Source organism: Phyllobates terribilis, unplaced genomic scaffold, assembly GCF_046119375.1.
Source record: "Phyllobates terribilis strain yellow unplaced genomic scaffold, ASM4611937v1 Scaffold_7__3_contigs__length_470593459, whole genome shotgun sequence".
NCBI lineage: Eukaryota > Metazoa > Chordata > Amphibia > Anura > Dendrobatidae > Phyllobates > Phyllobates terribilis.
The window spans coordinates 405,733,468-405,752,906 of record NW_027362767.1 but is presented as its reverse complement, the minus strand read 5'-3'; positions in this window follow the sequence as shown (position 1 = coordinate 405,752,906).

Below are 19,439 nucleotides of genomic sequence, written 5' to 3'. Positions count from 1 at the left end.
TACTTGAGCGCAGTCATGTTTCCTTCAATTGCAACCAGTCGTCCTGTCCCTGCAGCTGAAAAACACCTCCATAGCATGATGCTGCCACCACCATGTTTCACTGTTGGGATTGTATTGGGCAGGTGATGAGCAGTACCTGGTTTTCTCCACACATACCGCTTAGAATTATCACCAAAAAGTTCTATCTTGGTCTCATCAGACCAGAGAATCTTATTTCTCATAGTCTGGGTGTCCTTCATGTGTTTTTGAGCAAACTTTATGAGGGCTTTCATACGCCTTGCACTGAGGAGAGTCTTCCGTCGGGCCACTCTGCCATAAAGGCCTGACTGGTGGAGGGCTGCAGTGATAGTTGACTTTGTGTAACTTTCTCCCATCTCCCTACTGCATCTCTGGAGCTCAGCCACAGTGATCTTGGGGTTCTACTTTACCTCTCTCACCAAGGCTCTTCTCCCACGATTGCTCAGTTTGGCTGGACAGGCAGGTCTAGGAAGACTTCTAGTGGTCACAAACTTCTTCCATTTAAGGCTTATGGAGGCTACTGTGCTCTTAGGAACCTTGAGTAATGCAGACATTCTTTTGTAACCTTGGCCAGATCCGTGCCTTGCCACAATTCTGTCTCTGAGCTCCTTGGGCAGTTCCTTTGAGCTCATGATTCTCATTTGGTCTGACATGCATTGTGAGCTGTGAGATCTTATATAGACAGGTGTGTGCCTTTCCAAATCAAGTCCTATCACTTTAATTAAACACAGCTGGACTCCAATGAAGGAGTAGAATCATCTCAAGGAGGATCACAAGGAAATGGACAGCATGTCACTTAAATATGAGTGTCTAAGCAAAGGGTATGAATACTTATGACCATGGGATATTTTAGTTTTTCTTTTTTAATAAATTTGCAAAAATTTCTACATTTCTGTTTTTTTTTTCAGTTAAGATGGGGTGTAGAGTGTACTTTAATGAGAAAAAAAGGAACTTTATATAATTTACCAAATGGCTGCAATGAAACAAAGAGTGAAAAATTTAAAGGGGTCTGAATACTTTCCGTACCCACTGTATATATATTTTTTGTTGGTTAGGAGACTTGTTTTTTTCTGATTCACAGCTTTGAATCTTTATACAGTCGTAAAGTTAAAGGGGCTTTAATTTATTTTATTTTTTTCAAAAAAAGCTAAAAGTAGCTAAAAAAAAATAAAAAGAAAAGAAGCAATACTCACCTAACAAATCTCCCACAGCTCCTATTCTGCCTGGTCTCCTGCCTTCCTACACTCCTCTTGAAGTGTTAACACCCACAAAACAGGGACATGTGACCCTTCAGCCAATCACTGGTTTAGTGATTGGCTGCAGTCACTTCCTATGTGTCAAGAGGAACCAGGAAGTAGAGACCCGAGAGAGACAATGTGGTTGTCTTTGATTCCAGGTCAATGTGGCTGGAAGTTTATTGGCAAACTTTTGCCAATATTTTAGGGACACTTTGGCCATCACTTTTTTTGGGAAGGGGACATTATAGATATCTATATGGGAGTTCTAGGGTTATTACAGTTTTAGGGGATTTTGGATATCATTATAGGTGTGCTAGAAGCACCTCTTTTCGTGTTTTACAGCTGGGCAAAAATACTGAGTGCAGCTGGAGGGAAATCGGATTCCTTATCAATGCTTTCACAATGACAACAGGTCTGTCACCGGAGAGCAGCACAACCATCCTTCTCCTTTTGCAACGATTTAACATATTTAGCATGGTTCTTGCTCTGTGAGGAGACTTGAGAGACAATCCAGAGTATGTCTGAGAGAACTTCCTATGACTATTTCTGTACCTTTATGTGCTTAAACGTTGTTTGCACAAGCAGGAAATCAAGTGGTTGCTAGGCATAGGCGATACCCGCTGCCTGCAGAACGCAAGTGGAGAAACAATCATAAATTCTGCAAAGCTGTGAATTGATAATTAAATGTGCATGAGGAATGCCTAGACCAGATATTTTAAAGATACCTGGACATTCAATCTGTGCAAGAATGTGAGACACATGAACTTGGGGGAGTTGAAGTTTTGCAGCTGCTGAAAAAAATCAGGATGAAGACTATTGACGGCTTAGTTAAGACCATGGTTGTAGACCATTAATGTGATGGGGATACCACGACAGACTGGGGTCAGACGATCGCAGCGTCTGGTGACACATATACTTGCGATAGTTAGAATGGCTTTACTGTTCTATTACCAGTTCTGGCTGTCTTTGCTCTGCTGCTGCAAGGGTTAAACGGCCTATTTGGACTCCTAGAGTTCTCTGTCTTGGGTTGTATCAGCTGTTCTGAGTTTGTTACTCCCAGCAAATATAAGAACCCTCCTCCTTGCTTCTGACCTTGCCAGTGATAGTTACCACTACCTGGTTTGGAGTTGAAGGAGAGAGTTCAGTGTTTGGAGTAGGCGGATGGAGAGTTGTTTAGGAGATTGCTGTATGGAGCTGGTTTGCATGTTTATTCTTATCTTCTCCCATTTGGTTTCTTTCTCTCTATTCCTCCTGTTTCCCACTCTGTTGTTTTTGTGTATTTGTGGGATTGTAGTTTTCTTTTATCCCTGTCTGTTAATCCCCTATCTGTCTGCTTAGTGTTTGCCTATACACTTTGGCCTCACACCTCCCTGGATGGGGGAAGAAACAGATAAGGATAAGATAGGAACATAGCAAGGTAAGAGACCCTGGCATCTCCACCATCCGGGGAAATTTGGGGGACAGGGATAGCCTAGGGCACCCCTAGTTCGAGGTATCAGGTAGATGCCCACAGTTCCTTGTCACTACATGACAATTAACTGACAGGTGCCATGATATTTTTCAGGAGTAGGCATATGTTAGGCAACAAATTTACCTTTGGTTACCAAAGTTAATATATTGGAAGCACAAATTGGGCATAAGGATCCATCTGAGAAATTTTAATGGGGTCAAAGAGCATCACCAAATCAACAGGTGAACCTGTTACAAGATCATGTGCTCCCAAAGCTAGAGAAGACTGGTCCGTCTCGTTTAACATCATAGAAAAGCTAAAAATATAGATGCCGGAGACCTTTTGGGGGTTTGTGAAGTCTATGCCTTAATGGGTCAGAGCTTCTGTGGTGGCACAAGGGGCACTAAGACAATATTAGACCAGTGGTTTTAAAGGGAATGTGTCAGTTAGATTTGCCATAGGGAAGCAGACGTACTGCAGGTCTTGGCTGTGTAAAGCCTTTTCAACTATACCTTTTTTATCATTATTTGATGTTCTCTTGAAGTGAAATTCTTCTGTTATCCAAACACAAATTATCTTCAAAAGTGCACTGGTTGACTTATCAGTGCACTTGCAGTCCTCGGCTCCTCTTAGCTTTTTCCCAACAGTGCCGTACCCAAATTGTGATTGACAATGGAAAGCAGAGGTGACATTATGCAGCAGAGCCTCTGTCTCCACTCTGAGTCATGAGTGGTGGTGGCGCCGGTGGAGCGAAGCAAAGAGAAGCCGGGTACTGCAAGTACACTGATACACCCACCAGTGAACTTGAAATGCTAGGTCTTGGAAAGGTTATACACAGCCTTAATTTGTAGTACCTCTGCTTGCCTAGGGATAGTTTTGCTCACAGATTCCCATTAAACTTATGGCTGAGTGGGGTAAATCTCTATAGATGTTTCTTTTTATCAGATCATTAATGGTGGTGGCTGAAGACAATTGATAATTGAAGATAATTACTGCTGATGGCTAGAAATCATTGATGATGGAAGGCCTTTAGTTGTAGTGGCTGAATATTGCTGATGATTGAATACTATTCGTAAGGATGACTAAAGACCACTGATTATTGGAAACCAAAAGTGTTGCCCGAAAACGGGCGATGACTTAAAATCATTAGTGATGGTGGCTGGAGACCACCCATCATTGAAGACTATTAGTAGTGGTAGTTGAAGATTATTGATAATTGAAAACTATTAGTGGTGGTTGCCAATCATTACTGAGGATTAATGACCTGATGGTGATGGCTGAAGGTCACTAATGATTGAAAAACAATTGTGGTGATGGCTGAAAACAGTTGGTGATTGAAGATCTTTAGTACTTGTAGCTGAAGATCATTGATAATTGAAAATTATTAGTGATGGTGGCTAAAGATCACTGATGATTAAAAACCATTAGTGGTATTGTCCAAAGCCTACTGAGGATTAATGACTACTAATGGTGGTGGCTGAAGCCTGCAGATTATTTAAAACCATTAGTCGTGTTGCCCAAAGCCTGCTAAGGATAAATGACTAATAATGGTGGTGGCTGAAGCCAGCAGATTATTTGTGGTGGTGGCTGAAGGTTACTGATGACAGAAGGCCATTAGTGATGGTGGCTGAAGCCTATTGATAATAGAAAACCGTTATTGGTGGTGGCTGTAGACCACTGAAGATTGATGATCATTATTGGGGTGTCAGAAAACCACTAGAAAACCATTATTTGTTGTAACTGGAGTTCATTGATTATAGAAACCATTTATTGGTGGTGGCTGAAGACCACTGAAGGTTAATGATGTTCATTGGTTGTCACTGAAGACCACAAATGTACATATATTCCTGTATGTTTTTCTCATCCATGAATTAGACATAAATGAACCAGTTCTCTCTGTAGCTATAACTCCAAAGGTTAGTGCTTAGGGATCAAATAGTAACAAACACTATATTAGATCATCTTTTGTGTAATCCTTTAAATCCCAAAAAATAAGATCCATTCTTCCAACACATTTTTGTATCATTATCAGTCTGAGTAATAGTTGTAACATGCGATTTCTTTTTATTCTTAGTAACTGGCATGAGTCACGTGTGCCCCTCTGGGAAATAGTCTCGATAATTTGTCAGACACCATAGCAGTCATATAGCGAGTTACATCATTAGTATCCAATATAGAGAAATAAAAAGACTAAACATCAGTCTGAATAATATGATGGGCCGCGACTGAATAAATATACAATCTGCTGGTTTTCCCGGTAGGAACATAAGACCCTCCAACAATATTACTTTGTTTGTTGCAGATTTTAATTCCTTTCCTTGGAAGTGCTGCCAATGCTTCCCTTCCCAGTGGAAGTTCATATTGTAAAGGCCGTGGGCAGGATGACTTCAATGACAGGGGGTTCGGTAGTTTTATCTAATAACCAGCGATGCAGGACAATGGGGACATGGCTGAATGATGACATTTATCTAACCTCTACAGAAGCCCCTTTCATTAACAATCATATTGCCATGGTAACCAAATTTCCCTTGTGCCCTATAGGGCAATTGACAGTGAAACAACGTTGAGTTGTGGAAACCCGTCAGTTACAGATGGCCGAGGCTTGTCCCAGTGGTTAAGGTTTCAGCTCATGTGTCTTGTAGGCCTTTTTCAATGATTAGTTACATCCTGATTTATCCATTTTCTCCTAATGATCAGTCAGCAGCATCCTAACCGAATAATCCTCACGCCGAAGCTTTCTCGTAAACACAGAGACGCCTGGAAATGCCCTCTAGCTGGATGCACAGATTGGACAAGTGATGGTGGAACAGACGTGGCTGGAAGTTCAAATAAGAAACAAGGCTTAATTAAAGGAACTGGGGGCGAAGAGAAGTCTGGAGTAGAGGATGGGGAATACCTAGACATTGTCCTTGTCTCTTCGTATTAAAAAGCAGACCATCCAGAAATGGGTTTGAATCCTAGAAATATCTTCTTTTCTTTTTTTTTCTCTTTTGCATGCATATAGCACCGTTGCTCCCTATCCCCAGTGAACATCACACACAACGCACAAGGAAAGGGTAATTCTCTATCGAACTCTGCTCCATTCATTGCCTGTGGGAATGTCGGAAACAGCAGAGTTTCAGCAGTCCCATCGACCAAAATCATGGGGCAGAGGTGTAGCATTCGCAACTCCATTCCTTTCATGGTCAGTTCCCGAGCTTCATTCTTGGAAAATTCTCTAACAGTATAAGTCCAATGGAAACCTAAAACATGATATGAACTAAGCCTTACAGTGCCCAAATAATATTAACATACAGATGTGTCCTTTCTCACTTTTCCTCTCGGCACAATTTTTAAGGAGATGAGTGGCACAAGATGACCAACTTTTCCAAAGCCAGTCAACTCTTGCCACTCAACTTGGCATATTTTGAACCAAGTGGAAAGGTAAGGAAAAATCAAACAACAATTCCATGCATAAGGGCAGGTGCAGACGGCCGTAGGTTCTCTCCTCCAAGAGAATCTGGACTATTATACAAATGACACTGGTCAAACGCTTCTCCATTCAATAAGATCGTGGACATCGGACTTGTTTCCTGCTGACCAATTGACTTGCATAGCCGAATATGTTCCAAATAACGGATCAAAGTCGGGCATGCAGAGATTTTTTTTCCTCGGACAGACACTAACTGAGGAGAAAATCGAACATGTGCACGGCCCCATAGTAAAACATTGGTCCAGGTGCAATCCGATGTTTTGTCGGATTGCACTCGGACCGAAAATACACTTGTCTGCATCTGCCCTAAGGAAGAACTTTTTTTTCTCTAGGCTTTAGCCAATGACCCACGAGTCTGGCTAATGCTGTGAGCTCCAAATCATCCAATCCTCCTCTATTATCTTGCACATGGAAAGGATTTGACAAAAGAGGACAATTCCTTTAATAAACATTACATTCATTTCAGGTCAACGACTCACATAAAATCACTTATCGCGGCACATAAAGAGTGAGTGAATGTCTTGCTGCTTTTTGCAAAATTTGTCTTGAGTGAAAGATCACTCCGTGCCACCGCTGGTGGAAGTTCTGGTGAGAAATGGATTGAGAGCGCCGACGAGGCAATGACTGATCCAGAATGAATTATTAAATGATATGAAGCGGCGCAAAATAAATAGAGAATAATAGTAATAACTCCTAAGACAATGTTTACTGTTCTAGGACATGGGGAAATCTCCTAGAAGACAGAAGCCGACTGTAACAAATCATCTTATGAAAAGCTACAGTACATCAACAAATGAGCCTGCAGGACTCGTTAGCATAATACGCATGCAAAAGAGCAAACACTCCCTACAATGAAACTTTTTAATTGTATTTCCAAACACCATCCCTTCATTTAAACTCTTTTTTTTTTTTCATTTGTAAATGAAAATGAGAAATTAATTTCACTCAATTTAACAAGTAGCCGCAACCGGTAAATTGGGCTTTATGAGGAGCGAGCGAGAGAGTCAGAAAGTTTTACCGTCTGGACGGTGGAGGATTTGGAAGCGGGAGCTGGGTGTTAATTGTAGTATCAGTCATTGGCCATAATAATCCATCTTCTTTATCTCTCTCGCTAACATATCATGCAGGGCTTTGTGTAGCATCAGCCATTGTGCTGTATCTCTCACTGATAAACACGGCTTTATGTACCATTAATCTGAGCAGGGCCATGAATATGTATAGGGGGCTCCCGTCTCCGGGTGATCGGATGATTCTTCTGGAAACTTATTTCCATTCCAAGTCTGTGTCGGCAGTGCTCTCCTGCTCCCATTCATTTGTATTGTGGGATATTTGGCAGGACCAGATTATAGAGAAGGCACAAAGGACAATTCCCCTTGGGCCTTCAATACTGTAGAGCATACATGTCAAACTCTGGCCCGTGGGCCTAATCTGGCCTGCAGGGTGGTTTAACTTGTCCCGCGCCAGCAGAACCACCACCCCCTAGGTGGGGCCATTATTCTATATAGAAAATTATATGAGGACAAATTATTGAGTATAGAGGACTATATGGGGCCCATAATACTGTATGGAGGACTTTGTGGTGTCATTATACTATATGGAGAACTTTGTGGGGCCCATTATACTATATACTGGTTGACCTGCAACTTTGTCCAAGTTTTTCATTTTGGCCCTGTGTATTAGAGTTTGACATCACTGCATAGTGTAGATATCCCAGTGCAGAGACTCTGTCATTAGGTTCTCTGTATCCCTTCCCAGACTGTAAGGCATGGGAGATGTCAGGTGTACAGCGTATAAAAGTTGTAGAATGGGGCAGAAGAGGTAATTAAAAAGGTTTTCCCATACTAGACATTTATTTAATATCAGCAGGATATGCCATGAATATAGATACTGGTTCAAAAGAGCCTTGAGATCCGGGCTGGCTCCAGGTTTTTGTGGGCCCCGGGCGAAAGAGTCTCAGTGGGCCCCTTTAACACATACCACGATTCATGATGCACAGAAACTGGAGAGAAATATATATATATATATATATATATATATATATATAGTACAATGCCAAAGATTTCACTTCTTACATTACAGGAGCGATATCTATAGTAAATTCTACAAAACCTCAGAAACCGGCGAATCCTCGCAGCGCACAGTGCAGACCGGACAATATAGTCCTCCATACAGTATTATGGGCACCACATAGTCCTTCATACAGAATAATGGGCACCGCATAGTCCTTCATACAGAATAATGGGCCCACATAGTCCTCCATACAGTATTATGGGCCCCATATATTGCTCCATACAGAATAATGACCCCACATAGTCCTTAATACAGTATTATGGGCCCCATATATTGCTCCATACGGAATAATGGACCCCATATAACACTCAATAGAGGATACTGGCCCCCATATAACACTCTATAGAGGATACTGGCCCCCTTATAACGCTCCATACAGGATACTGGCCCTCATATAATGCTCCATACAGAATACTGGCCCCCATATAACGCTCCATACAGAATACTGTCCCCCACATAATGCCCCATGCAGGCTGTGCCCCTACATAATGCCCCAAGCAGGATGTCACTCCCCCCCCATATAATGCCCCATGCAGGATGTCACTTCCTCCCCATATAATGACCCATGCAGGATGTCACCTCTCCTCCCCCATATAATTCCCCATGCATGATGTCACCTTTCCCCCCTATATAATGCCCCATGCAGGATGTCACTCCCTCGCATATAATGCCCCATGCATGATGTCACCTCTCCCTCGCATATAATGCCCCATGTAGGATGTCACCTCTCCCTCGCATATAATGCCCCATGCAGGATGTCACCTCTCCCTCGAATAAAATGCCCCATGCAGGATGTCACCTCTCCCTTGCATATAATGCCCCATGCAGGATGTCATCACCCCCCATATAATGCCTCATGCCTCCATACATATAAAAAGAAAAAAAAATCAAATACTCACCTCACTTCTCACCTGCTGCCACTGCTCTGGGCTCCAGTGTCGCCGGCGACTTCCCGCTCTGCGCTGTGACGGCTCAGGATAGAGCGGTGTAAAGACGTCACCGCACCCTCTGACCTGAGACGGAGCTGCTGTGGAGGCACGGGGAGAGGTAAGTATTGTGCTGCTGGGGCCCTGAGCAAGCTGGGGGGAGCGGTTGCAAACGCACCACACAGCTCACGGGTCCCATAGCACCGCTCAGGGCCCCGGCACCGGCCCGGGTGCACCGGGTGCTGATGCCGGCCCTGCTTGAGATTGAGGCTTCATCTCATGCCTCTGGTAATGGAGAGGTGGCCGTGTTGCCATGCATGTGTGCCTCTCAATTTACTTCTATGGAAGTTCTGAAAGTTGAGAAGCACAAATATTGCTAAGCACAAAGTCCTATGCGACCCGCACCTATCTCAAAAATGGGATCCTGTCTCCAGGAATGGACAGAAGGCCTCTCTTTACATTTCCATGGGAGTTCATAAAATTGTCCAGCAAGTATTTTCAGGCTTGGTAATTTTGACAACTCCCATAGAATTGAGATTCACATATCTGAGCGTCTTTCCATGTCCATCTGTTGAAGACTTGTCCCTGATGTCAAGATAGGTGTTGTGTGTATCTTTCCATCCATTCACCTATCCATTTATCTACCCATCCACTAGTCCATCAGCCCACCTATCCATCCATTCGCCCATCCACCTATTTATCCAACTCTCCATTCATCCTGTAACCCCTCCACCTGCCCATCTACCCATCCATTTATGCACAGGCAAGAGAAATGCTTGTGTGGAGGCCACTGTGGGGAATTTATACTTTAAACAGGGACTTTGGGGGCATTATACTGTGTTGGCGGACTGTGAGGGCTTTATACTGTGTGGGGAGTTATGGCATCATTATATTGTGTGTGGGAACTGTAGGGGCATCATATTGTGTGGGGAGCTATGGCATCATTATACTGTGTGCGGGACCTGCAGGAACATCATACTGTGTGGGGGGGGACTGTGGGGTCTTCATGCTGTGTGTGGGGTTGTGGAGTCATTATACTATGTGGGGGACTGAAGGGGGCATTATATTGTATGGGGGCTGTTGGGCCTTCATAAAGTGTGTTGAGGTTAGGGTCATTCCCATCTCAATAGAGGAATCACATTGAATGTTTGAGTTGCAATATGAGGGTATAATTCTGTGAGGAGGGCTGTGATGGGCATCATAATGTGGGTGTGGAGCATCATACTCTGTGGGAGGGATGTGGAGGGCATCATACTATGTTTGAGGACTGTAGCTGCCATGAAAGAGGTATCATACTGTGTGGGAACACTAATAGGATTCACTATGAGCAATATTTCTGTGTGGGTGCATATGATGGACCGGGCAAGGTTAGGAAAAAGGTTTAACAAAAAATAAAAAATAAAAATTGACATGGCACATTGCAGCATGTGCCTCTCTTAATCCTGTCCATGCAACTGTCCATCCATCCATTCGCCCATCCACCCGTCTATCCATGCACTTGCACATCTAACTGTCCATCCATCCTGCAACTCATCCACCTGTCCATCTATCCAACCATTCACACACAGGTGTGTGGGATGCTTTTGTGGAGGCCACTCTGGGGAATTCATATTTTGTGTGGGGACTCTGGGGGCATTATACTGTGAGGGGAGCTATGGCATCATTATAGTATGTGGGGACTGCAGAGGAATTATACTATGTGGGGGACTATGGGGCATTATACTTTGTGAGGGGACTGTGGGGGCTTCATGCTGAGTGTGGAGCTATGCAGTCATTATACAGTGTGGGGGACTCAGGGGGCATTATACTGTGTGGAGGAATAATTCTGAGTGGGGGCTGTTGGGGTATCATAATGTTTGTTGAGGTTATGATCATTCCCATATTTGGGGTATCACACTGGATGCTTGAGTGGCAATGTGGGGGGCTTAATACTGTGAAGGGGTGACTGTGGAGGCACCATAATTTGGGTGTGGAGCGTCATACTGTGTGGGAGGCAACATACTATGTTTGGGGGCTATAGGTGCCATGAAAGAGGTGTCATACTGAGTGGAAACACAAATGGGCTTTACTATGAGCAATATTTCTGTGTGGGTGCATATAATGGACTGGGCAAGGTTAGGGAAAAGGTCTAGCAAAAAATATAAATTGCAATAGTGTGCTGCAGCATGCATCTCTCTGTCCTACAAGGTATGCATTCACTTTTCTACCTCTTCATCCATTCATTCATCCATCCACTTGTTCGTCCATATATCTCGCAACCCATCCACCTATCCATCCATCCACTCACCCATCCACCTGTCCATCCATCCATTCCCTCATCCACCTGTCCATCCATCCATTTGCCCATCCACCTGTCCATCCATCCATTCGCCCATTCACCTGTCCATCAAGCCATTCGCCCATCCACCTGTCCATCCATCCATTTGCCCATCCACCTGTCCATCCATCCATTTGCCCATCCACCTGTCCATCCATCCATTTGCCCATCCACCTGTCCATCACGCCATTTGCCCATCCACCAGTCCATCATGCTATTCGCCCATCCACCTGTCCATCCATTCATTCTCCCATCCACCTGTCCATCCATCCATTTGCCCATCCACCTGTCCATCCATCCATTTGCCCATCCACCTGTCCATCCATCCATTCGCCCATCCACCTGTCCATCACGCCATTTGCCCATCCACCTGTCCATCCATCCATTCGCCCATCCACCTGTCCATCACGCCATTCGCCCATCCACCTGTCCATCCATCCATTTGCCCATCCACCTGTCCATCCATCCATTCGACCATCCACCTGTCCATCACGCCATTTGCCCATCCACCAGTCCATCACGCTATTCCCCCATCCACCTGTCCATCCATCCATTCCCCCATCCACCTGTCCATCCATCCATTCCCCCATCCACCTGTCCATCCATCCATTCCCTCATCCACTTCTCCATCCATCCAATCACCTATTCACCTGTCCATCCACACATTCGCCCATCCACCTGTCCTTCCATCATCCATGTTTTCATCTAATGCATCCAAAAAGCCATGAAATCATAGTACTGAAAATATAATAAGCAAAATACTGCTCTAAACAGGAGGGAGGTGGTATCCTTGTGCAGAACAATGGCAAAGCACGCTACTACATAAATGAATGTAGGAGAACAAGCTGCAAAACAAACCCTAAAATTAAGAGCGCTCTCAGCTGTGCTTTCACAATGAAAGATTTTGAGGTGGCTGCGCCCACTTCTATTGTTGCATCTGTATTTGGAAGGAGCGCGTTTTATTCATCTTTCCACTGTTATTTGTAAGTATTTGTATCGTGTCCTTGATAATAATGCAAGGAATGTGTATTTTTGTTTTATTTTCCATTAAATGGATGCCGTGGGAATGTATACTTGAATAAATATGTGCTTCTATCCGCATGGCCTTGCTAGTCTGTGTACTCCTCGCTCAGAATATTTGACTACCTGCAGTACATTAGTAGATCAGTGTTTTATTGTTTGTATTGATCATATAATTACTGGGTGAGTTTTCAGTATTTTGCCCAATTTCCTGTTCACTAGAAGGTTGTAAAATCAGTAATTTATCATATTAAAGAGAAATGCTACAACTTTTTAATGACTCGTTTTGTTGTTTCTAGGCTTAAAGGGGATTTATCATCAGGTTTTTGCTATGTAATCTGAAAGCAGCACAATGTAAGGTTAGAGACCCTGATTCTGGTGATGTGTCACTTACTAGGCTGTTGTTGTTGTTGTTGTTGTTGCTTCAATGAAATCAGTGTTTTATCACCAGGAGATTATCTCTACAGGACTAGGTGTCTCATGTTTCCTAGTAAAACCACGCCCCCACCACTGATTGGCAGGTTTCTGTCAATATACAATGTACATAAAAAGCGGCCAATCAGTGGTGTGGGCGGGGTTATACAGGGCTCAGGATTCTGAGCTCTGCTACATCTGCAGCAGAGAAAACTGTGATTGTATCACAACTGCTGCACCTGGAATCAGGGTCTCTGCCCCTACATCATGCTGCTGTCATATTACTGTACATAGCAAAAATCTCCTGCCAGATCCCCTTTAACAATCTGTGCCGTTTTGTTACTAAATAGATGTTTCTTGCTATTGCAGCTCTTTTTTGAAGTTTTCTGATTCACTGCGCCAAATCCTTTGCATTGATTCTAGAATTACTAAAATTAAGGCATTGTTTGGACACCACTAGGGGGGGCTTAAGAGCTTACTGCATACAGTTTTAATATTGAGTTTAACCCTTTGAAGAGCAGGTATATTTGGGCTTTAAAGACCAAACATTTTTTTACTTTTTTTTTTCACTTTTTATTCGTCCTATTCCAAAAAAAACATTTTTTTATCATTTTTTTTCCATCAAAGTAGCTGTGTTGGGGCTTGTTTTTTTTTCTGGACGATTTGAATTTTTCAATGACGCCTGTTTGGGTACATATTACATAGACTTTTATTAACTTTTATCAGCTCTTTCTTGGGCAGAATAGACAAAAAGACTGAAATTCTGGCATTGTATGTCACATTATAAATTTTGCGGTGTATATATAGTACTTCATATACTTTTTTTGCGCTTTCGTACTTCTGCTCAAGAAAAACTGTTTTTGTGAAACAAAATCTCTTGTCATGTCATCATTTTCTGACAGCCATAAAGGTTTTTATTTTTTCACCCACAAAGCCGAGTGAGGTCTTATTTTTTGTGGGGTGAATTGAAGTTTTCATTTATATATTTTGGGTTCACTTACAATTTTTTGATCACATTTTATTCTATTTTTTTGGGAGGGAAAGCAAACAAAAGCCAACAATTGTGCAACCGTTTTTGAGTTGTTGTTTTTTTTTTGTGTCAGCATTCACTGTGCAGTATAAATTACATTAATGTGATACATTTATATGTTTCTCTTTATGTTTTACTAATAATATATAGAAATTCTATTAAAAAAAAACTAAAAACAGTTGCGCTATTTTTGGCTATTTTTGGCTTTTGTTTGCTTCCCCTTCCAAAAAAACAGACTATAATTTGATCAAAAAGTTGTATATACAGTAGGTAGATGATGATAGATAGATAGATAGATAGATAGATAGATAGATAGATAGATAGATAGATAGATAGATAGATAGATTTACGTTGCTACGTCCAAAAACCCTTAAAAAAATTGTTTTTGAGTGGAATGAGCTGAAGTCAAGCTTTTATGTGTGCCATTTTGGGGTACATAAGATTTGGAATCGCTTTTTATTCCAATTTTTTTCAGAGATGAGAAAGCAAAAACACCAATTTTGACACTTTTGTTTTACTTTTTAATTAATTAAATAATATGGTAATTGAATAGGTAGAGTGATTGCGGACGCATTGATTCATGACGCCGATTTTTTTCCTTTTTATATTTTTACAATACATAGCATTATTATTAAAAGGAAAAAAATGTTTTTGTGTGTTTTTTTTTTATATATATTTTTTCAAACTTTTTTTTTATTATTTTTTGAATATTGATTTCACTCCATTCACTTTCACTGAGCACTTGGACCATTACCAATCAAAATTTCTGATGTGTCTCTAGGAAATATGAAAAGTTTGTCCAAATGATAGGTACCCTTGAAGGGGTTGTCCACCTATGGGGACATTTTTATTTTCCTTAGTTAAATAAATACTAATATTTGGGGTTAAAAATATTTTGTTTGTAATTATGTTTTAGTTAAAATTTTGCATTGTTTGGCTTTTACAGGCTCTATGTTTCTCGGCACATTCAACTTCGATGTGGTCTGTGGTGACAAATTAGCTGAGATGAGCTCAGAAAGAGACAGATACAGTGGGGAAAATAAGTATTTGATACACTGCCCATTTTGCAAGTTTTCCCACCTACAAAGAATGGAGAGGTCTGTAATTTGTATCGTAGGTCACTTCACCTATGAGATACAGAATCTAAAAATAAAAACCAGAAATCCCATTGTATGATTTTTACATAATTAAATTGCATTTTATTGCATGAAATAAGTATTTGATCACCTACCAACTAACAAGAATTCTGTCTCTCACAGACCTTTTAGTTTTCTTTAAGAAGCCCTCCTACTCTGCACTCATTACCTGTGTTAATTGCACCTGTTTGAACTCATTACCTGTATAAAAGACACCTGTCCACACAATCAATGAATCAATCACACTCCAACCTTTCCACCATGGCCAAGACCAAAGAGCTGTCTAAGGACACCAGGGACAAAATTGTAGACCTGCACAAGGCTGGGATGGGTTACAGGATAATATGCAAGCATCTTGGTGAGAAGTCAACAACTGTTGGCACAATTATTAGAAAATGGAAAAAACACAAGATGACTGTCAATCTTCCTCGGTCTGGGGCTCCATGCAACGTCTCGCCTCTTGGGGTAAGAATGATTCTGGGCTCGTGGGCAGCACGGTGGCTCAGTGGTTAGCACTGCAGCCTTGCAGCGCTGGGGTCCTGGGTTAAAATCCCACCAAGGACAACATCTGCAAGGAGTTTGTATGTTCTCTCCGTGTTTGCGTGGGTTTCCTCCGGGTTCTCTGGTTTCCTCACACACTCCAAAGACATATTGAAAGAGTAGATTGTGAGCCCCAATGGGGACAGTGCCGATATTGTCTGTAAACTGTCTGAATTGTAAAGCGCTTTGGAATATGTTGCCGCTATATAAATAAAAGATTATTATTATTATTATTATTATTATTATTAAAAGTCAGAAATCAGCCCAGAACTACATGGGAGGACCTGGTCAATGACCTGAAGAGAGCTGGGACCACAGTTTCAAACATTACCATTAGTAACACACTGCACCGTCATGGTCTAAAATCCTGCAGGGCACGCAAGGCCCCCCTGCTCACCCCAACACATATCCAGGCCTGTTTGAAGTTCGCCAATCACCATCTGGATGATCCAGAGGAGGCATGAGAGAAGGTCATGTGGTCAGATGAGACCAAAATGGAACTTTTTTGTATCAACTCCGCTCGTCATGTTTTAAGGAAGAAGAAGGATGAGTACAACCCCAAGAGCACTGTCCCCACCATGAAGCATGGTGAGGAAACATCATACTTTGGGGGTGCTTTTCTGCAAAGTGAACAGGACGACTACACCATATTGTAGGGAAGATGGATGGGGTCATGTATCGCAAGATTTTGGCTAACAACCTTCTTCCCTCAGTAAGAGCATTGAAGATGGGTTGTGGCTGGGTCTTCCAGCATGACAATGATCCGAAACACACAGCCAGGGCAACTAAGGCTGCGTGCCCACTATGCGTTTTTCAAGCGTTTTTTCTGCAGAATTTCCGCAGTGAAACGCTTAAAAAACACTTGGTAATACGTGCCCAATGGCCCCCAATGATAATCCGCATGTGCTGTGCACATGCTGCGGAAATTTCCGCTGCGGATTATCATTGCGGAAAAATGCGCAGCATGTCCATTAATTTTGCGGACACGTGGTGTTTTCGCCGCCATTGACTTGCATTGAATCGCATAATATCCGCATCACTACATGTGCACATGCGGATATTAAGCGATTCAATGTGCGGATGGTACCCGGGTCTGGAGAAGAGGAGACTCACCTCCAGACCCAGGTACCATAGAACCTGTAAAAAAATAGAATTTAAAATAAAAAATAAAGATTATACTTACCTTCCGATGTCCCCCGGTGTTTTCTCCGCTACGTTGGGTCTCTTGTACGGCTCGCGATGGTCTAAAATGACCTGCAGTGACGTCATTTAGTCATGTGACAGGTCACACCACCGCGAGCCGTACAAGAGACCGGACGGAGCAGAGAAAACACCGGGGGCCATCGGAAGGTAAGTATAATCTTTATTTTTTATTTTTTACCATTTTTATTCTTTTTTTTAAACTATTACTTGGTCACACTATATAAATCCATGCCGGTTGCATGGATTTATATGGTGTGACCAAGTTGTCAAGCACTTTTCCAAGTGATGCTAAAATCGCTTGGAAAAGCGCTTGATAACCCTCATGCAGAAATGCATGCAAAAACGCTTGACAAACGCTTCTACCTGGCGGGAAAAACGCATGTAAAATCCGCATGCGTTTTTCCTGCCAGGGAGAAGTGGAAAAAATATGCAGCATTTCTGCATCATGGGCACATAGCCTAACGAGTGGCTCCGTAAGAAGCATTTCAAGGTCCCGGAGTGGTCTAGCCAGTCTCCAGATCTGAACCCAATAGAAAATATTTGGAGGGAGCTGAAATTCAATGTTGCTCAGCCCCAAAACCTGAAAGATCTGGAGAAGATCCATATGGAGGAGTGGGCCAAAATCCCTGTTGCAGTGTGTGCAAACCTGGTCAAGAACTACAGGAAACGTCTGACCTCTGTAATTGCAAACAAAGGTTTCTGGACCAGGTATTAAGTTCTGTTTTTCTATTGTATCAAATACTTATTTCATGCAATAAAATGCAAATTATTTATGTAACAATCACACAATGTGATTTCTTGTTTTTTATTTTTAGATTCTATCTCTCACAGGTGAAGTGTACCTACCATAATAATTACAGACCTCTCCATTCTATGTAGGTGGGAAAACTTGGAAAATCGCCAGTGTATCAAATACTTATTTTCCCCATTGTAAGTGTTAAAAACTCTCCTGCCCGGCTGTCATAGTGAGCTAACTGATGGATTCTTAGTCAACTCATTGTTCAGCCAACAATAGACAGTGCAACACACAGTGGCGTAACTGAGTCCTATTGTCCCCGGTGATAATTTCTCCCCCCTTTCCACCCCCCCCTGCATGTTGGTCAGCAGTATCGGCCCTTGTAGCGTTCTAAATACTATAAGGACATATGTGTTGCTCCCCCCATTATGTACTAATGTCCCATCTTTGGCCTTCCTGGTATATATGTTCCCCACCCTGGTATATATGTTCCCAATTCTGCTGCTGTTCTCTAACACATGAAAAAAAAATATTCTTCTCCCCCTCCCCCGCTCCTATGACGCACGGCATCCTCTTCTATAGCCGACCAGAGGCCCCTACTATGGCGACGTATGACATTACTGCCATGAACCGCCTGCCGATGTGAGCTGCTGGCCTCTGATTGGCTGGCGGCATGTATTGCAGTGCAGGGACACGGCGGGTCTCTGCACTGCAATACATTTCAGATGAATGTGCATCCTCGGACAGACATCCATCTGAAGAAGGAGTTGGCGTCGGAGGGCCCCTCCTCCGCTACTGGCCCGGTTGCACCCTTGCTAGTACAGAGGCTTTAGAAGGCAAATAGTGCAATATTTTTAATGAAACACAATTGCAAAAAAATGAATTTTAGTCCCAAATGTATGCATTTAAGTAAGAAGCAAAAAAACTGTCACCAAAAGTGAACAAACCCTTTAACTCCCTAACATTAGAGAAGGGTGTGGAGGGAAGGAAGGAGGACAGATAGATCAGTTTATAAAAAGTCATTTTCTGGAATAAAATCAAATATCCAAATTAATGAAAAACAATAAAACAACATGTAACGCACTGCAGTCAGGATCTGTAACAATGTTTCCAGCTTGTACTGTAATGAACCAAACATTTCCTTTTTGTGTCCCATGAATATTTCAATACTTGATTTCCTGATGGTGGATATTTCGCTTCCCTCGTTATTTAACCCCTTCCTTGCACCCTTCATCCTTTCCCGCTGTCTATGACATGTCACCTTTGCCTAGCTGCAGGGGCCATTTATCCATAGTGCACACATTAAATATTGATGTTTTGGAGCCCTTTGTGCAGTACAATGCCTTTTATGCTGTAATAAGTACATTTTTTGTCATATCATGGAGGCCGGCTCTATATTTACTACCGTTTTCGTGTGACACTCTAAGTATATAGTTTGCCGCTAATGCAATGTAAAATTTCAGCAGGCGGCCGCTCGCTAATTTGTTTAGGGGAATTACGCAGCACATTTTTTTAGGTCGGCAAATCTGCTCTTCTCTTGATGTCTGCAACATGATGATCCACAAGATCGTTGTGTCGTACAGCAGTGACGTGGGGCAGAGGAAGGTCGTGATTCATTGAACCCTGTATTTCCAATTACTGAGTCCTGGAGATTTGCAAACTAGCAGCGTATAATTTATTTATACATTGATTTAGCCAGTTAGAAATACAAAGAGATCGCACTCATTTTCCAGCATGCTGTTCTGGGGACTTAATACAGAGAGGTAAATATGTTAAAAAGGGTTATCCTTTTTTGGGGGGGGGGGGATTTTTTTTTATTTAAATGCATTTATTTGGGTCTAAAAATCCTTTTTGCAATTGGGTTTCATT